Genomic DNA, 27,894 nt, shown 5'->3' with positions numbered 1-27,894 from the left:
AGGATGCCAGTGCAGGCAGCAGCCACCGCAAAACTGTAACATTTACAATTATTATATACACAAGGAACTTTTAAAAAACACAAACATTTGTAAGCATGCTGCTTATAATTGTGAGAAAGCCTGCAGAATTGTAACAATCTTGAGTAAAGCTGAGCAATTAAATAGAATTAAACCAAAGGGGATTTTGCATTATTATACAGCAGAGCATCACTTAGGTTTCTTTCTTCCCCGCTCTCCCTTTAAAATAACCAATTTTTATTGAGTTTTATAATTGCCCTTTATTATCCAAATCAATTAAAGGCTAGGAAAGAAATTGTGTTCATAGAGTAGTAAGCCAGACATAGGAGCATATCAATTAAATGTCTGCATAAAGTGGATGAACATAAGGCAGCTCATGAACCAGGGAAGGAAAAAGGCAGAGCTAAGCCTCAGAAATGAAACACAGAAGAGAAATACGGAAGCCAAAGCAATTTCTTAGTACTAATTGCTAAGGTTGCCTCTGCACGCCACTGAATTCCCCCTCAACAAGGGACAACAACGGCAGCCGTGTCTCAAGGCAGGACTCCTCACCCCAGCTGCCAACCAGTCGATTTTGTTCAGAACTAAGGAGCCCAACTATACCTGATTGCAGTGTAGCTCAGCTGCACCAACCTGCGTGTCTCCACGGACAGCAGGCAGGCTCCAGGACACAGGGACTCAAATAAAGTCATTCAGCAGCCTTTTCATATCCAGACATCCCATATCGCCATATTCGCCCTTTCGCAAAGTACCCTCGACAAGCGCCGCGGAGGGACAGTCCATGCCCTGACCATATACACTGGAAATGCCTCCCCTCTACGCCCGCTTACGGACCATGATCTCGAACATGGTCTAAAATGGTTGGAGAATAACCAGAGGAGAGGAGGGGGAAGAATACTTAAAGAAGGTAACCCATAGAAAATCACGTAGGGTAACTGAGGGGATATAAACACAAGCTATCAACATGGCCCAAGGAAAAAAATGGAAAAAAAATTAGGAATAAATTCCCTAAAATGGGAATAAAACTCTGAAGGTCTACTGGACTACAGAACAGCATTGAGGGAGATGTGGCAGACACCCAAGTTAAAACCGAACCGGTCAGAGCTCTGAAATACAGTCAGGAATAGCACTGGAACGGGATGGGAAGGCACAACAGCGCATCTGCCTCTGCAGCCCGTGGACATTCTGCCTCAAAATCAGCCTCGGCGCTGCAGGCGCAGTGGCCCAATTAAGCCTAACGAAGGCAGATGCCCAGCAGCGGCAGAGGCATCACCTTGCAATCCGTTTAGCTATTACCTTCAGTTCTTTGTTCTGAAGCAATTCAACGGCACCAGTGAGCGGCAGCTTATTTTATCACCTTTTGCGCTCCCCACATTGCTACGCTGCTTTGAGTGACGCTGACACCTCCCACGACCATTTGTACGACGGGAGGTGGGTCTCGCTGAGGACCCTGCTGTGTTCGGTAGAGGCCAGCCCTGCTCCTCCATCGCCCATTAAATTCTTTACGGTGTACAGTGCATAATGCTTAAGACATCGTTGCCCTTACGGCATTTGACTCCAGCATCTCCTCCCTCCAAAGTCATTCTTGTCTGAGGAAACTGGGAATTCCCCAGCGGCACAAAACATCACAAAACCAGGAGATGGTCCACGCAAAATGCCGCGGCTGTGGATGCACCATTTAGATCAGGGCTGAGAATTTCGGGTCAGTTGGTCAGCAGGAGGATCTCACTACATCGCCCTTGATTCAGAGATACACTAATACACATCAGGCTCTCTAGCAGCTCATTATCTTCCTATTTTTGAAGAGATAATTAACAGCTCTTCCTTAGGTTGATTAACCAAACCCTGAAATGCACAAGGGGATCCTTTGAGCATTAAACCATCTGGTTCAAACTGGATTTCACGAAGCGCTGCTTAGGACACGTCAGCACACATCCCTGAGGGCTGCGCCACCTTGGTTCGGCACGTCCCTCTGCCCACAGCAGAACGTCCCCTCACGGTCCTTGAATAAAGTCGCTAAGCTGTCACACCAGGCCCTGGGAAACAGAGACTGCCCTTAACTCCAGCCTAAACTGCCCTTTAAAGCCCCCTTTCCTCCAAGGGGTGCAGCACAGCTCTAAGCCTCCATCCAAAGACCACAGCAACGCCCAGGCACCTGGTTAAGGAAATGCTTAAGGGAACGAAGACCCGCCACGACAGCCATAGGAGCCTTCCCAACGATAGCAGAATGTTTTCTGTTCCCAAACATTCAAAAAGCTCGCTCTCCCCCCCGTTCTGAACTTAACAGCAGCATCATTCCAGTCTAAGATCCAGGGATCAGAGGGATCACATTTATTTATTCTGGGTCAGAGCAAAGACTGTGGTTCTATGCTGCCTATCTGTTTTGATTCCTTCATCTTGGTATCTAAGGAGCTGTTAAGTTACGGATAATTTTACTTAGTTAGTTATGATGTTCCCTTTCCTCCACTTTTTCTCTCCATAGCCCATCCCCAACCCCCAGTCCTTGTTTGTGCCAAACAGTCGGAAGCAGAGGGATGAGATGATAACCCCTGACAGCTTTCAGGGTTTGCTGAGAAATTAAAAAACAAAGCCATTAACAGGGCTACTCTTGACAATTTGGGGGCTTCCATGCAAACAGTGAAGCTGTCATGGTTAAAAGAGAAAGCATTGAAACAACAAGATAAGTGAGAACTCTGCAGCTTGAACCTGATCTATTGGCAGCCAAATACGAGTCTGTATTGACTCCATGTGGTGAGTGCAGGGCTGACTTTCTAAAAAAAAAAAAAAACCAAACCAACCCCAAACAAATCCCCCTCAAAGATGTCACGCTACTGAAAACAGCATTTTTTAAATTCCCTTGTGAAATTTTTAACACATTATTTGCCTAATTGTTCATGATAATCCACTCTCTTGCAAGCAAGGCAGCTCATGGCAAAATCTGAAACAAAATGCAGCTTCCTCTAACCTTTTTTTTTGCAATAAATGTTGCATTTTTTTGTAAAATCTTTTATTCTAAGGCCAAAACAGCGGGACACCAGAAGGGATAGTGTCATAGCCCTAAGACTTAGGAGATTTGAGTTAAGCATCCGCTCCAGGCCAGACCCCAGGGTAAATCTCGAACAGGCTGTTTAGTGAGTCTGTGCCCCAGTTCCAAAACGGTGAGTCCAAAGACCCAAGCAGTGGGTTCTTTCCGAGCCCTGGACTTTGCAATTGGCGGCGGAAGGAGCGGTTTATTCTGCTCAAGACAAATTGCTCATGGGCATTTATAGAGCAGAGTCAAGCAATAAAGCGGGTGGCTTGCTCTAGAAGCATAGGTTCAGTCTGTCTCTCCTTCCCCAAGAGATACACGGACCCGTGTGCACTTGTTCTCTTGGCAAAAAAGCTGCCTAGGAATTAGATCCTCCCAAATTGTTTTAATGGGCTAGAAAATAAATTATTCAGACTTCAGTGCATACATTTAGAATTGATCTTACAGTATGGTAAACAAAGTAATCCCAAACAGCCCCGGATATATGCATGTTGCTGGAGAAAATTATTCTGAAGTTACAGCTACACACTTAAAATACTGCAGGAGAAATTGCCTCATTGTTCATGATAATGGTGTTGGTGTCTTTAAGTGGGTTTTTTATTGGTTTTATTACATGGAAAATGCATCTAATCGAGGCTTCTCATATTGTATCTGATTAGGATCTACCCATCATACTACTTCTTTTAGCTAAAAAAAATTCCTCGTGTATTAAAAAAATACACTGATAACAGAACCCAAGTGGAAGGTCTGACCAGTTGTTTTGCAGTTAAACTAACTCACTTGGAGGGTTTTTCCCCCCCAGTCTCCACCTATTTAAACTAGAAGGGCTTTCTCAATCCCACTTGCTATCCAGTTACTCTTGTGTGAATATGCTTCCCCCTCTAACTACAGAGTAAGAGTATACAATGGAAAAATCAACACCAAAGTATTAATAGTAGCGATGTGAACATTATCCAGCAAATGTTCTTGTAATGTAAGGCATACTTAAATTACTGTTTCTTTCAGCTAGACACATAGAGAGGTGGAAATGGAATACCTATATACGTTGTCAGGATCAAATGAATCAAGAATGGAAAAAGCAGAAGCGCGGGTGCTAATGCAGAGCCCGCGGGGCTCTCTACAAGCACGTGCTAACAGCCTGCCCTGCAGCTGCTGCCTGTCCCGGAGGAGAAGTGGCCACTTCTGGCAAACACCTTCAAGCCAGCAGTTCGTGGCCATTAGGCTACTGAAGACCTCGGAGACCTCCATCATGGCCTCAAGTTGTGCCAAGGGAGGTTTAGATTGGACATCAGGAGAAATTTCTTTACTGAAAGAGTGGTCAGGCCTTGGACCAGGCTGCCCAGGGAAGTGGTGGAGTCCCCATCCCTGGAGGGATTTAAAAGACGTGTAGATGAGGCGCTTAGGGACATGGTGTAGTGGGCATAGGGGTGTTGGGTTGATGGTTGGACTCGATGATCTTAGAGGTCTTTTCCAACCTTAATGATTCTATGACTCTATGATTTTATGATCTGCACCACGCCCCCGCTGCCGACTGCCCGTACGCAGGACGACTGACTCTGCGGGTGGCGTCCCACCGCACGGATGGACGCTTTAGCAGAGCTCATGGGACACATACCAGTAGCATCACCTCCGTGTAGCACAAGCTGCATTTCTTTCGCTAGTCAGAGGTCTGGAATTGGACAAGTATGGGATGGTATATGGAAATTTAACAAATAAAGGATGGTATAAAATTGAATCGCTTTGTGCCTCTGATTTTAGAAAGTGAAATGGAGTAGTAAATGGGGAACTGAAGCATTTCTACCCTTAGCGAATTGAGGCTCCAGAGCTCTGCGGTGCAGAACTGAAGGACAGGCGCAAACCTCATCCAAAACGGCCATGACCTGAGCTGTGTCCTTTTAGCAACAATTTTAAAAGAATTAGGAAAAAATACTTGAAAAAAGATCAGCTAGTAGGGGCCACATTCCTGGGAGTGAAGAGACTGGAACAGTAGCAGTCCATAAATGCCAGCGTGGGATGGGAAAAGTGAATAGAGGATCATTATTCATTTTTCTTGAGATAAAAAAAGCTAGAGGTTATTTGGTCTGCAGGTTGAAAACCAATAAAAGCAAATACTTCTTCACAAAACATTTAATTAAATTCTGGAATTCATTGCCACAGAGTTTTGTGGATGTCAAAATATAAGCAGGTTCAAAAAGGGATTACACAAATCAAAGGAGGGCAAGGTATCCTAGCATTTATTAAAAATGGTATTTTACATGCAGCCCTTGCAGGGGAAGACCTTAAACCGTTAATTGGAGCAGCTGGTAAAATCGTCCTGTGTTCTCTCTCCTTTTTTCTTATATTCTCTCTTAAGCATCTCTGAGTGACCATGACCAAAAATAGGGCACTTGGCTAGATGAAACTTTCTCAGCGTTATGAGCATTTGTACGTTCTCCTCACTTTACCCTCCTCCCCTCCCTAGTTTTAATGCTCACTTACAGTTTGAACTTGATTTTTTTTTTTTAGCTTGCTTGTTTTGCTTGGCATCTGCCTATTTTCAGAGACAGGGTTATAGATACAGACAACAATCAAAGAGTTAAGTCCCTGTTTCCCCTTACCTACGTATACTACTCTTGGTTTTGTATCAATGAAAGCATAGCTTATTTCAAACCAAAATTTAGAAATCTGTTCATTCATCAAATTCATAAACAAATTCAAAATCTCTTTCTCTCCCATGGATCCACTGGACCTATAAAAGCTGTGTTTCTTTTCCAATGGGCATATGGATCCTATCCAGACTCTTCTCTCAGCCTTAGCAAATCTGGGTAAGACCTGCTAACCTCTACACACCCAGTCCACTACATTTTTTGCAGTTTAATATAGAATAGTTGCAGGGAAATCCTAGAACTTATGCCCACATGGAACAGACATGTAACACATAACAGTGTTGGTGCAGCGAATAGCTAAACTAGAAACACCACAGTGCTTCTGCTATGGTACATTTTTAAAAAAAAAAAAAAAGGATTAAATTATCTAACTGCATTTCTGAAGTAGAATAAGGATACCTCCACTTCAGCTCTTCGCACACATGTGCTTCCTTCTCCTCGGCAGTGCTGCCTTCTGCTCCTGCAGCCGTGGCCCAGGGTTTCAGTATTGCTTATGGAATTTGGGCAGCCACCAGCAAATTCTCAGCTGTCATCACCACAGAGCACTTGAGCTGTCTCATAATTTGCAGCAAAAAAAAATCAATGAGAACTGGCCTTACGGATCCTCTAGGTCATTGTAAAAAGTCTCCCTGATTTCCCACTCTAGGGACTGAGCACCTTTTACAGCTTGGCTGAATGCAAGCGTGTCCTTTCCACCCCATACTCCCCCCCACCTTTAGCACCTTGACTGTCAGGCTGGCTGAGTCAGCACAGTCCCCCCGAAGAAGTCTTTTCAGAGAAGCATGAATAAGGGCAGAAAAGTCTCCCATCTATTGAGTCTTGGGACAGACCTCCGGAGTCTGTTGAGACCTGCGACTTCAACAGTGGAGCACATCATGAGGTTTGTACAGAAGGAAAAAAAAAAGAAAAGAGAAAAAAAAACACAAACCCCAAGCCCGCAGTCTGCAAAGCCCCTCTGTAAAAGGGAACAACTCAGGAAATCCTTTCCTCATCTCATTCAGATGGGTTCTCAGTTGCGCTCCTTCTCAGACAGACACGTCTGGTCCCAACTCCCAATGAGTGCCCGCTCCACCCAGTAGACAGGCATCACCCCACATAAACTACACCTCACAAACAGATGCTGCTCCGCTCCCAGGCTCAACGCTTTCTTTTAGAACAACATCTACTCACCGCGGAATATTCTCTCAAGCCAAAATTTTATTTTGTTCTGGTGTCATTGAATTCTACTTTTGAACTCTTTCACTAATATCTCTACGACTTCCTGGAAAATGCTTTAAAAGAGCGCAACTGAGTAAAGCACAAAGCACTTCAAATGCCAATCTCTTCAGCTCTGCAGATAAGCAGTTAAAAATTAAAAGCTCTACGAAACTAGTTGTTTGGCCTTGCCATCCCATATTCTTTTCATTTTGCTTAAAAATTAGTTTCAAATACAAAAACCTCATCTTGCGATATGGGCCGTTATGTACACGAGCAGCAGCCAAACGCTTCCGAGAGCTGCAGGCCTACATCCCCCGCTGGTGTCAACCAGCGTGGCGGATCAGTCACACCCTCACCAACAACAGCCAAGGATCCGGCCCGACTGTCACGCTAGGCTTCTCCTTACGGATTGATTAACACGCTGACTCTCCTTTACAAGCCACTGCCTTGTCCGCGGTGCAAGGCAGTGTGTAGCGCTCAACGTCATTTCAAAGTAGACGTGACGTGCCACCTTCCGCGGGCCTGACCTTGACACCCCGCGTGACAGGCGAGCGACCGTCACACACGCACAACCCTAACCCGTGTTCCGCCTGCCAGCACGACGTCCCGGGGTTCATTCCCCCGCTGCCCTCTGCCGCACTGTAGTCTTGTCACAGGTTCAAAGAAACACACTTCAATAGCTCATGGGGTTGCTTTCCTCCTTTTAGACACTTCTCTCCTATAAATAGGCTTTGGTTTAGGATATTCCACCCAGCGCGTGAGCCCGACAAATACCAAGAGCGTTTTTATCAAGCCTAGGAAGTCTACAAACAGGACTTTGGAGCTCTACGTGGGCAAAGAACCATCACAAGAAGGGCATTCATTTTCACAGTGTCAATAATGGAAACATATAAAATGCTGCTTTTTCCGTTACCCTGGTGAGGTTTGAGCCTCAAGAGTTTAAGCCTTAAGAAATTCATTATTCTTCCCCAGTTCAGCTCCACCACTAAATCTCATACAACTAAAGTAAATTTGGGGACAATTGAATATGTCAAAAGACAGAATATCATGCTTCACCTTTCCCGCTAATGGAAAAGAGAATAAAAAGTCATTCAGTTAATCCCTGCTGTTTTATGAGTAGCATTCTCCTACGCACTTGCTCCTCTAAATCATAGTTATCTATCAACTACAGTCACAAAAGAACAGAACTACATCATTTATGAGTTAATACACTCAATCTAAAAGTGATGTTTTCCTTTCAGAGGCTCAAAATTCACTGAAACACTTAAACGCGTGCTCAATCGCATCCTTATCCAGCAAAGCTTTTAAAGCATGTGCTTAACTGCCACTGACTTTAATTAGTCACTTCTGTAGTGCACTTAATTGCCCCATACTGCAAAGTCATATCACTGCGGATGCAAAAACTTGCAGAAATAGAACAGGTGAGGATGACCTATTAAGGCAGCATTGCTGATAAAAGATTAAACATGATCACAGAATATTAAAAAAATGGTGATTATCACTGTCACAAGCATCTGATTTGGAAACTTGCCTAAACTTTAATTCAAATTAAGGATTATAAGCAAAGTACTGAGTTAATGGTAACTCACCGAAACGCAGAGCAAATGCATGCGTTAGAAGAAGGAAAGGGACAAATACATGACAACGAAAAGAATACATCCCTTTTCAGGTTCTAGTTTTAACCGCTGCCAAACTGAAAGTGTTAAAAGCTTTTTCATCTGCTCCTCGAATGTAATTTCTAAATCCACCTGGGATGACTGTAATGAAATCGATACAGTGGTGAAGAGGAATACACGCATGAGGTCTGGAATCAGAATCCATCAAATGAAGTTAAATCTTTTAAAAAAGAAGCAGAAATGGAAGAAAACTGGGTGTGCTCTGGAGTCCCTGTTCTGCCCCATCTGTAAAATAATACACAACTTTTTAAATTACTTTGTAGCATAAACTGGCAAAAGACCAGATCTGGAGCTCTGGATGCAATTTTAGTCACCCGCTGTCACATACATACACTACATACTGAAAACAGTAGAAGCAAATAAAATGGTAAAGTTTGGCCTTTTACAGAACACAAAAACTGTGATTTCGGTAAAGGAGATTGTTGACAGAGAATTTTACCTAAACCATTTGGTGAGATGCTGAGAGAAACCGAGGATAATGAGCATCAAATAATGACTCCAGAGGCCACAGCTTAGTTCCCTGGTTTACCACAGACTTCTTGCATTGGATAAAATCCAGATTATTTGGTGTCTTTTCTCTCCCTTAGAGGCATTGGGTGGGTTTAGAGTAAGAGGTAGTGAAATAATATGATAGGGGTCATATAAAAAGCAAAGATAAATAAGCAGGTTTCTTAAGGAGTACGAAGACGACAGAGATGTCTTTCCATTTCATATTACTCAAAAAGTTTTAAAAACATGCTAACAGGCACAGCCTGCAGAAAAACAAAATGAAAAACATTTTTATGTTGCATATTTAATCCATCCATAGAGGTACGTAGATAGCACAAGGCTGGTTGCTATAGAAACGTCCATAGTGAATATAGATACTATAGTTGAAATGCAAAATTAGTTGCGTATCTAAAAAAGAAAATTGCTGATACTGTGAAAAAAAAATGACAACAGCTAAAGCCGATATCCTCCCTCACAAAAGCTTTCAAAAAATGAGAGTCTTGACTATATAAACCAATATTTGATTAAATAGTCCGAACAAAGAATCTCCCGCAATGCGCCCCGGCAGAAGCTGAACTTAGTTCTGGAAGTTGACTGGGATCACAAGAAGTCTCTGGTTTCAGTCCTGGAATGGGGGCAGTGGCTTTTACTAACGTGTTTGGCTCTTTACATCTTGAGGCTGATTTAAGAGCATCCTTCCCCCAGGCCCCAAATGTGCTGGTGCGTTCCACTGTGGCTGTGGTTAATCTTCCTGATGGAGACCTTTTCGAAGAGAAATTGGTTTTCTTTGCAAACCAATGGTTTTCTATTGTGAATGGTCTACACGATAGAACAGGTCTTCTCCAATTCCTCCCGTAGCAACGCAGCTACGCCACATTCTGCCCTCCCATCCACCCTTCTGAAGTTCCCTCAGCAGCCAGTGTCAACAAGGACATGCAGGGCCACCATCAAACACTGCTCCTAAAGACCTGATAGAACAGGTCTTCTCCAATTCCTCCAGTAGCAACACATGCTACGATCTCCCCTCCCATCCACCCTTCTGAAGTTCCCTCAGCAGCCAGTGTCAACAAGGACATTCAGGGCCACCATCAAACACTGCTCCTAAAGATCTGATAGAACACGTCTTCTCCAATTCCTCCAGTAGCAACACATGCCACGTTCTCCCCTCCCATCCACCCTTCTGAAGTTCCCTCAGCAGCCAGTGTCAACGAGGACATGCAGGGCCACCAAACACTGCTCTTAAAGCTACCAGGTGACAGCAGAGGGCTGGAGGGGAGGGTCCGTGGGAGCACCAGCAATACAGCACTCCCTGCCCTCGGTCCCATCGCAGATACTGAGCCCGCGACCTGCTCTCTCTGACCAGGTGCTGGCAACACCTCGAGTCCTTTCAAGGACAGACAAACCCTCCGTACCGCAGAAAGTCCCTTCCCGCTCTCCTCCCTCCCCAAAAAGCACAGGAGACTCGGGCTGAGCCCTGGGACACCCAACTCCCTCCTTGCGGGGCTCAAGCCGTGCTCAGGAATCGAGCCCATCCCCAGGGGGACAGGCGGGGTTTGGGAAGCAGTAGGACTTTTACACGGTACCTCAGCCCCTAGAAAGCTGTGGGACATGACTCCAGGACAACGCTCCTATCTGAACGAGTCACAAGCGTGAAAACCTTCTAATTGCTATTTATTAAGAGGCTTCTTCATCTTCATGCTTGCAGTAAAGCTAAAGACACATTCCAGTCCATATCATAACAACAGCATCAATCAATGGCAGTAATACAAGGTGTGAGGGTAGCGTTGGGAATAAAACGAACCAGAAAACAACTGGAGTGCAAGGTGGGGGTGCTGAGGCCTCATGAATAAAAGAAAATTGTGCAATGAAAGACAGGTTCAGATCGCTCCAACACAATTTCCCACCCTCTCCTTTTATCTTTACTTCCCCCCCCACTGCCAGCCTCTCTGCCACATTTCACAGGGAAACCCTATTACTCTCTCGGGTGCAACTTGACCCCTGGACTGCCGTAAGACTCACATGCAAAATGGACACTCACCGTCTTAATATTCTTCCCTGTATTAAAACAAACCGACAAACCCCCAAACCAACTGGGGCATCCAAGATGCAAATGCAAACATAGCTCCGTGGAGGACAGCTAAGCATTCCAGCAATAGCAACACTAACGACGAAATGTGAAATGTGTTAAGACGCATTGAGACCTTCCTTTCCTGAGGTTTAGCATTCCACGGAGAATGACCAAACCTGTACACCACAACTGGCTTTTAATGAGAAGTCCGTTTTAAACAGTTCCATCAATAAGCAGCTCACATGGTCGCAGGAAGGGTTTCTACCACGTTCAGTATCGATCCCCTGATCAATAACAGACTTGTGAGCAATAATCACACCCTAAAAACAAGCAGCCTCACATCACAAAGCTCATCTTCTTTCACCGAACACCATCATAAAGCTGAGCAAAACGCATTCTGAATCTTTTATGGATTCTTTTTAATGGATTGTTAATAATATTTGTACAGGCAAACAAAGTATTTACTACCATTGCAATTGCCTAACAATACCATGTAAGCAATCCCTCATAACAAAACCAGCGCTACGACCGGAATAGCATCTCTCACTTCAATAGTTCAAATGCCTTGTCAAGAAAACTATTCTAATTGGGTGGGAGTACAAGAGAAAGCAAAGATTATTCCCTTGGTTTACGTTAGCAATTTTTAATGATTGCTTATTTATATTAGGCTTTGCTATACAATAGCACATCTGAGGCTTTTCTGCACTCTTACGAGTTCTATTTATATACAGTTGCCTGTATCCCAGGCCACTTCCAAGCATGGGCAGTATGCCATCAGTAATGAATGCCACCTCAAATAATCTTTTTTTCTGCGCTAGTTAGCCCCAAAGGAAACACTACAGTCCTTTCTTATCACCAACCAAGTATCTGCTGTGGAGGCATTTCAGATGCTGTGGAACAAACACATTTAGTTAAACAGATCCGCGATCAGCAGCTTGATTGCAACGTACAGATCGGAGAGCCCACAGCATCCCTTGCTTTCACATTTTATTTTGCTTTTTCTGTTTCAGGGTTCTGCAGAAATAAGCGCAAAGACTGTGAAGTAAAAATGAGTATAAATATTCCCACTGGAGCTGCCCGAGCAATGAGCTTACACTAAGGGCTACCTACAAGTACCCCTCTGGTCACATAAGTACCGCGGAAACTTCTGAACCGCAGAAGATTTCTGGACTAAGCTCCATCTTCGTTTTCAAATGCTACAGGATACAACCCAGAAAGATCACGAATATTTCTTCTAACTTCAGGTCTCTATGACCAGCTTTTAGACATCTAGGGTGGGATTCAGGTCACTTGACTTTAGATGTCAATGCTGCTAGTGGTGTCTAGAAATCAGTGTAGCTCATCATAGTCTAAGCCTGCCTTTGCTCAGCTGAATAGCTCCCTGGACACCATTAACGGCATTGACCATTAATGCCAGAATTTCCCTGACCGCAACAGCCGCCCAGACGCCTAGAGATAGGGCAACCTGGATCCCAGCTCAAATCCATCTGCCCAGACCCTCCTTCGTCACTGAAAGAAACGGGCATCTCCAAAGGTGACTCCAGCCTATCCTAGGACGCGCATCCAGGACAAAGCACCCTTTGGGCAACCTACTCTATGCAGGGATTGTAGGGTAGCCAGAGCAAGCAGCATAGACTTAAACATAAAATCCCTCCCTCGCCCTGTTACCGAAAAGACAGAAAAGATGATTCTCTCTCCAAACGTCAGGTCATGAAACTTCACAATCCTCCCTGAGGGAATTTGGAAATTAACTCATCTACCCTTATTAATTAAAATTACATACTGCTTTTTTCTTCCTTATGATAAAAACATGCTATTGCATAGATATTAAAACCCCATGAGAGAGCATGAAGAATCAAATTATCTGTTTAGCCAGTCCCTTCCAGTCAATGCTCATGGAAAGCGTTCAGCTACACTGACATTCTTGCACTGCCCATTACGTGTATTGCTTAGTAGCTCTTAATAAAGGAGTATGACTGACACAAATTTATAGCTTTTTTATTACTTTGCCCCCTCACGTTATAAATTCATGAAACAGTTGTAGTTTATTGCATTTTTATGTTTGCCAGTTTTATTTACATACTCTCTCCCGCCATTAGAGGGGAAAAAGCTTTTGGGTTTCTGGAGACCCTCAATCATTCTGTGCTGGGGTCTGAAATGAGAGGGCAACAAAGACTTCTGGCTCATCTAAAAATAAACTGTCGTCTCAAACGCTTTCTCAGCACAACCTTCCATCATAAAGCACTGCTATATAAATATGGCTTTATAAATTATATATCTTAAGTCTTTGCATGCTCACAGCAGTTTACCAATAAATGTTCTGCAATACCTGCTAAAAAAACCAGACATAAAATCATTGCCAATGATGATAAATGATTAAAGCTTAATAACAGTCAAGCTGACAAAGCTGAAATGTCCACAGGGTGTATTGCAATTCAAATGCCACAGGTGGAAAAATAAAAAGCTTTCAAATATAAACGTTACAGCCTTCAGCAAAGAGAGGAAATCTAGAGAACGGCCTCGTGACACCAGGCTGCGTACTAATTCTAGGATGTCCCCCAAAACAAAACAGTGGAATTTAATGCAAATTTAATAGGCAAGAGAATAAATGAGCTTCAGGGCAGGGACCGTTGCGATGTGTCTGTGCTGGGCGGGACAGGTCTGACTAGAGAATAAAATCAGAGAGAGACGTGGGAGTGGGATAGAAAAGGAAGTCAAACATTGAGAAGCATAACTTTATCCAAACAAGAATAAGAGGATATTTTGGATAGTGAACCATATTCTTGGCTTAACTACAAAATTAGCTTCTCCGGATAGGAGGGCGGAAGGCGGCAATGGGTCTCTCAGTATGAAATCTCTCAGTTAAGTTCAGGCTAAAAATCTATTTGTGAATCAAGGGAAAAGTCTTCTTTAATAACTCATCACGACGCCACTTACAGTCTGCAGCTGTACTGTAGAGAACCTGCTCATAATTAATGACCCGTACCCACTTAAAGCTAAATGACTGATTTCAAATTGTAAACGAGCAGCTCAGTAACAAGAGAAGGTCTGGAGATGATTTCAGCAGTCTCCATTCCCATTCCATTAACCATTTAACAGCCAAAACACAATCAAAGGGACAGAGAGCTCTCGTCACTGGAGCCTGCCTTTACCAGCTCACCTTCAGACGATGAAGTTAATCCCCAGGAGGCATTCTCTTCGGTATTTTTTCTGGCATCCCAGCACAGTCTCTCGCTCTCCCAAGGACGAGAGAGCTTTGACTATTAAGTAGCAGCAATGCTCGGTGGTTAGTCTCATCACGAGATCTTACCTGGCACGTGGCACATCTCAAGAACTATTCTAACGCAATGGATTTTGCCAGGACAAAAACAACAAAAAAAGGCATCCAATTTTCAGCCCACCTCCCCTCTTTCCCATGGCTCTCTAAGAGTGTGACTCGTCATTAAGAAGATGCTCTCTCACAAGAGAGAAAGACAGGTATTAAAAGTACACGGCTGAAACACTGCAAGGGCGGAAAGCACAGCAGGATGAATGAGAGTCCTCAAATGGAAGTGGAAAGATAAAGCAGAGAAACATGAAGGGAAATCCTTTTGAGTAAAGAGCCTTACTAGTAGCTTCCTTAACTAGCTCCCTCCAGACTCGGCAATCTGGATGAATGTTCCCTCTCCACCCTTGACCTTCATCCTGAGATATGCTATCTCAGCAATTTTGGCTATTCTACAGGAGCTCTGCATTCACCCCCAATTTGAAGGCTTTCTGTGTTCACGGAACCAAAACTCCTTTCTGCTCAATGACTGCGGTCTCTGATTTGCTTATGGAGGGGGAATGAAACCCACAGAAACCATTTGCACGCGCTTGGTAGAGAAAACCAACAGAAAGGTATCATCTCCCTCCCCCCAAACCAGAAAGCTCCAAACCTTCCAGAGTAGTTAAAGGAACACGAGACTAGAAGGCATCTCCCGCTTACACTCTGTGGGCTCCTGCCATCCCAGCTGTTGGATACTACGCGTCCAACAACATGCTGTGGTCTGGAATTCATCCTTCCACTTTACTCGCACAGCCTCCAAGACAGACAGACCTGCTAACAGCCGTCTTACCTATCTCATCCACATCACAACTGTACTCTCTACACATTTGCTGACACGCTGCTGCTCTCTCTTCGGCTTCGGGTACGTTAACTCTGAGTGACCACATGTGGGATGCACGATCTCATTTTTCATCACGTACCTCTCTTCCTATCCCAAAACACTTCCCTCAGATGCCACTTGCATCATCTATATCCTGTGTCTGAGCTGTTCCAGGCTGGATTTCAACCTATGATGGAGCAGGAAACAAAGTGTAAGTGCAGATGAATTTGCCCAAAGCGGCATGAAATTTAAGAGAATGCCTGTCTTTCTCTTGTTCTGGTACAAGGTGGCGGGGAATAAAGTGCGTTGAAGGCAGAAGGACATACAGTAACAAAGAAAGCAGAGGTTTAGAAAGAGAAAAGTCAGAGGAAGAGGCAGCTTTCTCAGACCTCGCCTCTGCCTTCCCTTCACTGCAGCACACAGGGAGAGCTGATGAAAATACGTCGTCGTCGTGCCCCTGTATTTTAAGGGAGAAAGTTGCTATTGGCAAGCTGCTGTCTGGGTAATTGCTTCCTCTTTGGTCTGATGAATCCGAGATTTGTTGTCAGCCTTCCAGGGGCAGTGAAAAGCTCATCCATCTTCTCCATTTTATCTGGATGAAATGGCCATGGGATTTGCTCGGTTGGGCAGCATTAGTGTGAATGATTATGAGGAAGTGCTAAAGCCCCACCAAGGCATGCATGGCTCTACCAAGGCTGTGTATTAGTCCTCGCTGATAAAGACTAGTTCTTACAAAGAGTAATTATCCTCAGTTGTAATCTTTAATAGCTATGACTGGTGCTAGCAGCTAGAGCTAGTTTCTGAAATACTTAAATAAATACTCCTGTCAGGACCTCCAAGGAGCTGTGATCAAAGTATGACACTGTTTTCAGCGAGCTCAATGCTGCATGAAAGTCAGCTCTCTTCAGGCTTTCTATGCAAAATACCACCCTGCTCTCCCCAGCCCAAGGAAGGCACAGCCAAGCTTACCCTGACAGCTTTGTAGGGACAATTATGCACGTTCGACATGCTTGGACAAACTCACACGTTAGAAGAGGCTGGGTAGAAGAGACTTTAGAGAGAGAGTGGAAATGGCTTGCCCTGCGGTGAGACCCTCTTCTTCAGCAGTGACTTCCCCAGCCATTGCTCCCACCGAAAGTTCTCGTCTGGTAGAGGACCGATTCTGTCTCGCTCAGTACAGAAGTCCAGCAGAGGCTTCCAGGCAATACAACATTTTTCAGACTGAAGTGGAAAACACCTGGCTCGGGCAGGAATCCTTCTGCTTTGTTTTACTCTAAATACATTCAAAGTCAGGTCCTTTCTCTTTAAACCAATACAATCCAGGCCAAAGCACCCAGTGACCTGCAATGGCTACAAGTAGTAGAACATCCCCAAACTCCAGTGACGCTGGTGGCACAACAGCACTTGGTACTTATCATACTGAACACTCTTCAGGGCTTTCCCCTAAAAGGACTGTCGACAAGAAAAACTTTCGGCTTCCCTCGCTATTAAATTGACAAAACAAGCATACCATTACCTTAAAGCCAGATAGAAATGGGAAATTAACTCTGACAAAGGGTACAAGAGGCTCACAGTGAAACTCTCCTATCTCCTACCCAAGAGCGGCTCTCAGAAAGCCAGGCTTATTACAGACACAATCCACTCACAATAAAACTTTGCTATAGGGCAAGAAAACCAACAGCAGAGAAATAATTTCTCTCTGCAAAGCATCTGCTTGCTGACTTTATTGCTGTTGCCAACTCGAACTGCAGAATTAAATAGTGGCAATATTTGTATGAAAAGGAGAAATGCCCAGCATTGCCAATGAGAAATGGTTCTCCTCTCTTTACATCACCCCCCTACCGCTCTCCTTTGCAAAACGGACCCTCCAAGGCTCCAGCAGGAAAAGTCAAACGTTTCTCCAGGTGCCTCTCGAAGTACCGACCTAGACAACAGCTCTGCACTGAAGCTGAGGCAGAAGCATTTGGATGTGGGGTTAAACAGGTGCCAAACCCCTTTGCAAACCCCAGGCACCACCTTTTGTGAAGTGACGGCCACAGGGAAGCGGGAGGCTGTCCCAGCCCTGCAGCCGGAGTGCCGACCAAAGACCACTTGTTGCCTGTCCCCAGGCCTTAAGGTTATTGTCCCTGAGCCGCTTTGGGGACGTTACAAGACTGTTCTACCGCATCCTATGCAATATCCAGCCCCAACCATTAAATTGTACCTCCACAAATGCTCGCTACAGTCTGTTCCTGATGGCACTGGCTATAGCAAAGCTCACGCTTGGGGGCCAGAATGGCTTACCACCACCTGTCCCACAGCAAACAGATTGATGCAAGGGCAGCCAAAGTCCTTCTGGCATAGACTGGGAGAAAAATATCAGCCAGGCAGCAGACAGAGGGAGTCTGCAGCAATTCCAGCCTCATCTGGCCCATCTGAGACACTTCAACAGGTTCAGCTCTGAGGCGGTGATTTCTGTGTGATGCCGGATGAGCACAGCGAGAGGGAAGAACCACTTACGCGTAATGCTCCGCACGAAGACATGCCATCTATCTTGCTGAAGTCAGAGCTTATTTTACAAGCGTGGTATTCACAGCTAAATTCCACACAGGTGTTGCACGTGGACCGCCCCCATGGTCTCTTCTCTGGACCGACTGCAGATGAGGAGTTTGTGAAAGACTTTTTGCACCCACACACTCTGTTCTCTGCTTAGATTTAGCAAAAAGCTGCCAGTGTGGTGGCATTAATACATATACAGACCGCAAGGTTTAGAGCTCGCTAGGTAGACTTTGATCAATGAAATGCCTCTTCCCTGGGTCTGCAGCTGCTTTATAACGGGTATATGACAGGATTTGAACGTGCCCAGGAAAGTTTATCCAACCCTAATCTGCTACCGATGGTCTCTGCTGTCCATGTTACGATGCGGTAAACCTGCGGTCGGGCAGAGCAGATGAGAGAGAAAGAAATAAACTAGTTTAAGTCTGTCTGCACTGCAGAACACATCAGATAAAGCCACATGTGATACAACAGGAGTTAAGGGAAAGGAAAAAGAATTGCTACGACGAAAAGAAAAAACGAGCTGCACGCTCTCATAAATGCTTATTGACATGCATGTGATAAATAAAGCATACTCCTAATGGGGTATTCACTGGCCAAATCTCTGATGTAATTTAAAGTACTTGAACTGCCTAAAAGCATGAGTCACGCGACGCAGCCAAATCCAGCTCCTACAAAACACCACAGACCCACAGACTTCTAAGCAGCTACGCAAAAATGCAGAACCTTTTCCCATATGGTGTATCTCCCCCTTCCATGGCATAGGGAACGTAGCAGCTAGTAACGCAGAAAAGCAAAATACAGGCCCCTTAACTGTCTTCAATTAAAAGAACTATTGGCAATTCCATACAACTCGCTAACTTTCTGCACGTAAGCCAGAAACAAGGCAGCAGAGCATTTACAGCGAGATCAGTGGTTTGGAAAATTTGGTCAACTCATACAATTGCACTCTGTAAATGAGAAGAGTCTGAAACGGCAAGAGAGGCTCTCCAGGGCTCTCCAGGGGGAGGAGCAGCAGCAGCATGAAGTGTAATGAAGCTAAAATAATTGAATCCCTTTTTTTGCTTTGAAATTCCACTTTCCGACTTTGTTCATGAAGAGTATCAATCCAGAACAGAGGCCCAGTTTATAATGCCGAGCGTAAAAGCGACAGCGAGGCTGGCTCTTGACGAAGTTTTGCCTTTTGAAAGACTCCTGCTTGGATTAGCCCGCGCGTTTGCAGAAAAGGAAACAGTACGGCGGTTCTCTCTCTTTTCTCACATGACCCCCCCCTTGCCGTTTCAAAGCAGGCGTGAAAAACCGACACTCATACAAATAGCGCATCTGAGCCGGCCCGGGAGAGCACGTAGGAGCAAACCTTTCTGGTGCTTTTCACCAGTTGTGCCTCTGACTGAATTGCTGAATTACAGAGAGAGGAAGGGAGGAGAAGGCAACATTGCCGCTTTCAGGTCTCTTCTGCATCCTGCTGCAAAACCTCGTAGCAGAGGCCTCAGTTTTGACTGGCGTGGCAACGGTGACACACAGACATTCTGACTGTAAAATTCTATTTCTGAGATCAAGCACATGGTCTTTAAAGAGGGATGCTAAGAGCATGCTCTTTGTGCATGTGCCTGTGTCCTCCTCACCCAATGCCATCCTCCCTGCCCTCCTCACGGCCATGAGCCATTCCCAAACGTCCTCTGATTTCAAGGAGTTCTGGTTCAGGTTCCCCGTCATTTAACCTTAGCAATGCTTTGTGGTCCTAACACCACAACGTAGTATTTGCAAAGCAACCGTTTTAAAAATAAAAGGGTGACACTTTCAGTTCCTTAACCATTCTGAAGAAAACCGCTTGAAGGCCTTTCTTTCTTCCCCCTGCCATTGCAGACATTTTCAGCTGGGAGGGCAGTTTTTCAGATACAGAAATGTCTCCAGATAACTGAACAGCCAGGCTCCTCTGAAGTTTTTTTACAATGAGTGCCCCCACCACCATACAAATTCGTGTCATTTTTGAATACAGAACCTACTTGCACATAAATACGCCCTGTTCAAGCGCTTTATGACTATTTACTGGTCACTAAAAAAGCGGATGGGCTGCCATGCCTCCCCGCAGCAGGGCAGGGGCTGTTCACCCTTGCTTCACCTTCTCTTTCTGTTGAGGGAGAGAGAGAAAGAAGGAAACAATCATGTGGTTTTATTCCTATCTTGTATTTTCACTATTGTTGATTCTGCTTCTAATACTTAGTTTATTTCCCTTCTGGAAAAAGTACAATTCAGTAAGGAAGGGCAGAAGGGCTCTCCATTTTGTTGCCACAACAATGGCATTTAAAAAAATTTTAAAAAACCCCTACAAAACTGGCAGCTCACAGAATATTACATGAAAATAAAACAGCAACAGAATTCACCAAAATGAGAGCTGAGGTGCAGCTTTTCTCTGCGCACCCAAGTTTTGCAACCTAGTGTTTCTGAAGACAGACGCCAGCCTCACTGAGCTGTGAGCTCCAAAGAACGTGGCTTTACATGAAGAAAGGTAACAGCCGAGTGAGTCAGAGGTCTTTTCGCAGCCTTGGAAAAGCTCTCTGCCATTCAGTAAATGCCACGCTACCAAAAAACCCTCTGATGGTATATTATGGAAACCAGCAAGCCTGAAATAACTGTGATATCCTTCAACACTTAACAACATACAATATAGAAAAAAAAAAAATCCAACTGAAGGGGGACAACAAGTAAGAGAAAACCTGTATGACACCAAAAACACAAACCTGAACTTTATGTGTGTGCAAACAGGCAAAAGAAGAAAGATATACATAACAGGCGAGATCTTCCACAAGTATAAATCCTGCAGCTCCATGGACTTCATCAAATTTTGCTCTGGCACTGTTGCTTATCAGCTCCCCCTCACTAAAGGTTTCTATTCCAGGCCCCTACTTTTCCCCTTGTCCATCTAAGTGAGCAGTTTTCTACGAGCTTTCCCTGTCATCTCCTTGGCTGTTTCCTACCCTCTGCAAATAGTCGTCACCTCTTGGCTGTTCTGCATCCTGCCCGATTCTTTCATCCTACCTGCATCTCCCTTACAGCACTGCTCAGCTCCTCCTCCTCTGTTAGGAAAAGAGGTGGAAAAAAAAAAAGAGGCAAAAAATTCCACACTCTCGCATCATATTTAACTGCTTTTTACTTACTAAAAATCATATTCACCCTTCCTCATTCTGGACATCAGCAATTCTTAAAACTCTGATTACACCCTTCATATGAATTGTCTTCTCAAAGGATTTTAACAACAGTCCACCGAAGATGGATGTTTACTTGTCGTTATTCTTCTTAAAATCCCTTTGTCCCGGTATGTGACAGAGTCTTCACCGAGTAATCCTGGGTGTCATACATTTAGGGAACATTGTCTGTCAAAATTACAAAGGAAGCCAATCGAAGCTGACAGCGTATGTGCTCCTAAAAAACTTCAGCATTTGTTATCAACCAAATTGGAAAGCTGAAAGGTTGTCAAGCAAATGCAAAAGGTGAAACTGCTGCTCTTCGTAGCGATCACATATGATGTAAGGGAATGCTATCCCTGAAAGGGTCATTTCTGGGAATTCAGGCTCAGCCTGAATTCGGCCAATGCTACGTCGTGATAAAGCACTTCTCTACAGACCCCCTTGCTCTGCCCAAAAGGCCATTTGCAGATAGCCACATAACTCGACAGCTCCCAGCAGAGATGTTCTACCAACAGTCTGGTCGTGCTATATAACGTGCTGTTGCGGCATTTGATGGGCGAGTGCGCTCGTGATGAGAATCTTCAGATCCCTCTTTTCTTGCTCTGCAAGTTTCTCTACTTCTAACAGTTTCATCTGTCTGAATTTATCTGGCAGAAAACTGTCCAACAGGAGAGCAAAGAGTTAAATCAACCTAACCCTGAAGGACCAACACATCCACACCTTTCTGTGTGCTGCGCCCTTCTTGACCCATGCTATAACTCCAGCTTTTATAACTGAAAACAAATGACCTTACTTCTATTAAAGCTCCTTTTCTATTAATCATTCACCTGCCTAAATTAGAAGTTACTCCGCTCGCACGGTAAAGAAATCATGTGTTATAACACCCTCTCCCTGCTATACTACGGCTCACTGACAAAGTGGACACCTGCCTATATGATAATTTGATTGCTTGGGATGAGCCCAAGAGGTTCAAAAATGCTGGCGGCAGGTGCTTGTCTGTTCTGAAGCTCGTGTCTCCGCTCTTGTAATGATTTCCACTAGCTGACATAATTACAGTGGATGCAAAGGTTAACCCCGTGCCTGCCTAAAGACCTCAGTATCCCACGACATTACGTCTCCAGGAAATGGTTGCGTTATTCTAGTGAAATGTCTAACGTAATTGCAGCGCACGATGGGACAAGGAAGCAATGAACGTGTGTCATCAGGACTGCTGGCACAATACAATAACAACCAGACGAGTGAAGGGATAGAGAATGCTGCAGAATTAGAAGCAATTTCCCTTATCAGCTTTTTCTAGTCGGATTCCCTCAGGGACTTGCAGAAATTAAAAACTGTGATTGTGCTTGCTGAAAAGCAGAGGTAAGCACACAGATATCCTGGCTGACGTTTTCAACATCCAGCCTACTGCCTTTTGGAAGGGTTCAACCCTGGATCCTTTTCTCAAGCAAGCAGCTACAGCACAAGCTGTCTCAGTAAGGGTTTCCGAGCGTAAACAAGAAACGCAGATTTGCGAACAATAGTATTATAGCGGAGAAGGAAGCCCAAATGTATTTTGATGCTAAATGGAAAGATAGCAGGGAAGGAAAGTCTCAGACCCACGGCTCCAATAATATTTCTACTACAGCCACAAAGAGCTCTCCAAGTCGTTTTGTGAAAATGAAATACCACTGTTGTCTTGTGGGTTGTTGTTTTTTTAAAAAAACAGAATGTTTATGAAATGTTCTTGAATTGTTATTGCTCATTATGGGATGATTGCATTCTCCTGCAGAGCGGTACGAGATGTGTTTATTCAGGAGAGGCACAGGGTACATACATTGCTAGGCAATAAGATATAGCAATTACCCACCCTAGCTCCCTGTCCCTACACTACAGACGCTGGCAGTAACTTTAGCTGAGGGCCACGAAGCCTGATGTAGGGCAACCAATGATTGTGTAAGGGTACCACAGTATAGAAATATACCTCACTCCTCAATCTTTCAACAGGTAAGCAACAGAAAGCAGGAATTTTAACGTTGTGACCCTATTTCAAGTTTGCAGCTCTCACGGAGGCAATGCCGCTTCTGCAATCACGGTCAGCACTGCACCAAAACCACTGGAATAGCAGGATACCTTTAACAGTACAAGAAAACTAAGGGAAGAAATGTATCCTCCACAGAAATCACATCCTTACGAACCAGAAGGAATCCATACTTAGCTCTGAAGTTCCAAAGGTATTGGCTAAATAATTAGATGAAGCTGTGTGCGACGACAGATTTCTCCAGGAGACCAGCCTCATCACTGCAACAGCAGCCCCAGGTTTCCACCGGAGCACGCCGATACAAGCAGGCACGATGGCAGAATATTACTAACGTGCCAGCACTACTCCAAACGTCCAGTGACTACAATCACCAGTGTATCTTATTACCCTTGTAATCACCGACTCTTAAAAACCTTCCCAAGAACAAATGAACGAAAATAAGCCCCATACACCACATGCAAGATTTATATTACTGCAGCTGTTTGGGGGAGGGAAAAGAGAGAAAGATAAAGTAGAAGTCATAGAAATGAGCACTCATCTCTCTTCATTCCTACTCTGGTATCTCATCTACAAGGCTGTTCTGCTCTCAAAAAGCTGTTCAGCATGAAACGGGCTGTTTCCGTCACTCCCTTAGCTAGGTAAAGATCTGCACAATACAAACTTAAGGGACTAAGTTCAACCTTTAAAATCCTTTTGCCAATGAAGATTGGCAAGCCTAAGATAACATTATGTTGCAGTTTTTTGCCAGCTATTAGCTGGCTGGGAGCTGAATGGGAAGGAAGCTAGTTAAACTGACAGAGATGACGCCTAACATTGATTTTTCAATTGATTTCACTAAATTGTTGTCCACACAACCCCCAGCGTGGACATTCCTGAATTGGTTCAAAATTGACTTATAATGATTTAGCTTATGTTTATTCTTTATTGACTCAGATTGTGTCCACTGGAGGAAAAAAAAAAAAGAAAAAAAAAGAAAAAAATAAAAGAAAAGGTGTTCTTTGTGTCAGAATGCAGCAATGTGTCCTGTGAAACATCCTAACAAGAACAAGGTTGTCCGATATGTGCTTTTATCAACATCAAGGGTTACGGATTTGTCAAAGACAAGACGTAAAGCCAAGGGGATGCTCATATAATTGCAAAAGATTCACAGACTGTATTTTAAAGAAAATAACCCATTTCACCTGGAAGTTACTTCTCTTCAGCTGAGGCAGGGAAGCCAAACGTGTGCACTCTCAGCCCCAGCTGTCTGCTTTGGTTTGTCCATTTTATCTGTACTTACTGGATAATCAGCGTTTGTGCTGGCAGCTATCATACTCAGATGAAGGACAGGCGCCTCTTAAAACACCCTACTCTGACTCTTTCCAAGCGTTCGGTCATACCCTAGAGTGCCAAGCCACCCGGAGACTCTTACGCTGACTTAACGTGCTTTGAACGGCAGTCATCCCGTAACACACGGAAGTCCGGTTGTATCATAACGTAACACCGAAGCCAACTTTACAACTCGGTTCCAGCGTGAGGACAGCGGCCAGGAAGGATCTGTTGGCTCACGTCAGGCTACACAGCAACCTCGGTGCCAACGCTAGACCCCGAACAACGGCCCAGCATGGGAACGGCACCGTGACTGCTCACTACTGGAAGGTGGCTCAAGAGCCACAGGTCTGCCGTTGAGTCCCACAGCAACATAAACCATTTCCATAATGGTTGTGGGGCATCAGGAGGGGGTCGTGCATCAACGTAAGCGGGCCTAAGCAGAACCCCACCTTCACTGGAAGTCAGGTCATGTCTGGAGCTGGAACATCTAAATCTTCCACCAGGAATGCAAAGGCAGGTGGTTGTGGATCAGTGTGAGTTTATTAACTGACAGACATGCTCCATGCTGACAATTACGTTGAAAGAAAAAAAAAAACGGGCACTTGCCTTCTGACAGTGGTAAAACCATTACAAACCCAGCTCGTGACACAGGCCCAACCATTCCAGTTTACTCATTCTTTTCGACTTTGAAATACCCTCTATACAGATGTATTTGCCTTTGTAATTGCAGATGCGAAATTAAAATCTTCTTCCCCTTCCCTGGACAATCATTTTTTTCCTCTCCACAAAGTTTATAGCAGCTCACTCTTTGATATTTTTTTAATAACTTGTGTTGTGTCTGGCGCTTTGGGGAGCGCCTATGACAGAAAGCACTTTATTACTTCTCTGTTTGAGTTCACTGCAGAGCGCTCACCAGGCCCCATCACTGAAAAGACGAATCTAGGCAGCAATTTAATCAAGCAGTGATTGAAAAATTAAAGGTGGCGGTGATTAATATGGATTTAGGACTTCTTTTGTTTGAATGGGTTTTAGCTAGAGAACACGGCAGTTGTTTGCTCCCCCCCCCCGGCTCTGAAAGAGAGAGGCGGGTGAGGGGGGGAGCACGAAGGAAACCTCTTCAGGCAGATCATTTCTCTCCTCTTAGTATTCAAATAAAAGCCAGAAAAGAGGTTACACACAGCGCGTATTATTATCCTTAGGTAAATACCCACGTGTCATTTCAGCAATCACAAGCACACCTCTGTGTATAAGCAAAGATCCAGCCATAGAGACTCAGCTTGGGCCAGCACCAGAAGGGGAAAACAAATCTTGAGACTGAATCATCAGCCTGCCTTATGAAGAAATAGATACTTTTTAGTAACAGATACTTTTTAGTAATCACATGGAGTAAGGGTGTTTTACATTTAAAACAGAGGAACTAATTTCTTTGAAAGCTGACAAGAAACAACGAAGGAGTAACCTGCTAGACAGTCACACAAAATGAATCTGAAGGTCCAGCTCAGAAGCAGCGTTCGGTTAGAGGAGAAGGAATTTCTACAGACGCAGATATATATGAAGATATATGTACCTCTTTCTCCCTTGTAGAAATTTGGGTATGCATACCCTTGCACATTCTGCAACCATTCACAACAGTAAAGGAGGTGGAACATACCACCAGATTGGATCAGATTTCAAATCCAGTCTTTGCATGGTAAAACATCTGCACCAATCAACTTACCTGAGGTTATAGAGACGCCAGAACTTTTGCCAAACCTTTTTTTGTATTGCCCCCATTTACAAGTTACTACTGTAAATTTATACAGAGTAAATTCATACTAAAGTCATTCTGTTCAACTTACTGTAAACACCTTTGTACACGCACTTACTTCAGTTTAAACAGTTTATAGAACTTTAGATCATCTGAGAAATTGGGACAAGCCAGGATAAGAATGGCCATGCAAAATTTGCTTCTGCTTAATTATGAATACTTTAAAAAAAAAAAAGCTTAGCCAAACTGACACAACTTGCATATGATACTGGCCTTCATTGCAACGAGTAGCTCCTGCCTAGGCATCTTTGCAAAAATGTCAGACACACCTCATCTTCCATGAAGTGTTGAAAAAATTAAAAGAAAACACAAAAAAGCATAGGCAAACAAAGAAGATTATTTGTGGAATATCAACAAAAGCCTTGTCTGAATATGGATTACCCGAGCTTGCACTTCAGCTAATAGACTTATTTTTCCCAAAAGACTTATTTTTTTCCTTTTCCTTCTTCCATGCTTGGCCAGAGTAGGTGATTCACATTTTCCCCAGATGTCTCTTGTCCTAGCACGCAGAAGAACATCTTCATAAGAAGTCACCGGAGCAGAAATCTAAAGCCCATATTCAAAGCACTTAGATTAATAAAAAGAAAAGTTACCTACAAAATGGCTCTGGAGAGAAGTATGTTTGTATGCAGCTTCAGATGATTTTTGCTAACTAACACTTATATAATTGCCTCGTTCCCAAAGGATTCGTATAATTTAAGTATGGGGTGTCTGCAAGAAAGTGAGTGTTGGAAGGCAGATACCTGGTAATTCAATCCCATGTGCCCCTGGGCACAAACATAATTGCATTATAAAGTAGCTCTACCAAAAATGAAAACAATTAAAGCACAATACATATTTTACTGCTTACAGTTAGGAAAGATGGTTTCATTTTTCGTGCATACCCACACCAGTAAACACAAAATAGAACAATTCAATGAACTCTCCTTGGAAATACAGTAATGAGATACTGCAATGTCATGTGTGTAGTCAGAATGAAAGCTTTGCCAATTCATTGGCAAGAGAGCTCTAATTTGATTAGTGTTCTTTAACCATTTTATTAAATGGTTAAATCAACATTTTTAACATCGAGGATAGCCGTGAATTGAAATTCCGCAGGAACCCAGACAAGGGCAAAGAACTCTCTCTGAGAGTGCTGGGGTTTCTCCTGTCTTCTGCATCCGAGTGTCCCATGAGAGGCTGAAGTAAAACAAAATCTCCTGTGCTGCTCACGGTTGAGGTCAGTCAGAACAACAACCCCGAAACGTGGGACTCCAATACACAACTTCATCACCTAAAGGATTCCAACAGAGACTGGGAAGAGGGGGCCACGGCACACAGTCACCGTCTAAAGAATAGCAAGTATAAAGAACAATCTATGGTAGAGCAGCAGAGCAGAGAAGTAGGAATCGCAGCAATGTCCAGGATTCCTGTCAAGCCCTTTAGCCCAAGGAAGTCTCCCAGGCCAATGTTTTTCAAAGTAGCCTCAGGTTTGGTCCGGTATCAAATGCTTTCCAGTTTCATAAATGCCAAGCACTTTAGTTGATGCCCAGAGAGGCTCCACATGATCAGCATCTCTGAAAATCTTGGGAAACGTCTGCCTCCTAATACGAGACACTTTTGAAAACGCTGGACTGTACCTCTCTGCGAGTCAGTCTCCCCATCTGCAAACCGAGCATGAATATATTCTCCCACCATGCAGGAGTAGCATACGGCTTCCTTGCCATTTGCAAAGCTCTTCTGAAAGGGGAGAATAACCAACACTATAAAAAAGAAAAATCATCATTATTGCTATCCAGGTGCCTCATA

At 44.1% G+C, this 27,894-nt stretch overlaps 1 protein-coding gene across 2 annotated transcripts in view; it reads right to left on the bottom strand.

The window, feature by feature from the left end:
• The window catches only part of TSPAN4 (tetraspanin 4), a 453,873-nt gene that overhangs the window by 78,927 nt on the left and 347,052 nt on the right, over positions 1-27,894 (bottom strand). The window lies entirely within an intron of this gene.

This window comes from Calonectris borealis, chromosome 14 (genome assembly GCF_964195595.1).
Source record: "Calonectris borealis chromosome 14, bCalBor7.hap1.2, whole genome shotgun sequence".
In the NCBI taxonomy this organism is placed as follows: domain Eukaryota; kingdom Metazoa; phylum Chordata; class Aves; order Procellariiformes; family Procellariidae; genus Calonectris; species Calonectris borealis.
Note: the sequence above shows the minus strand (reverse complement) of the source record. Positions and strands in the feature narration are given on the sequence as shown.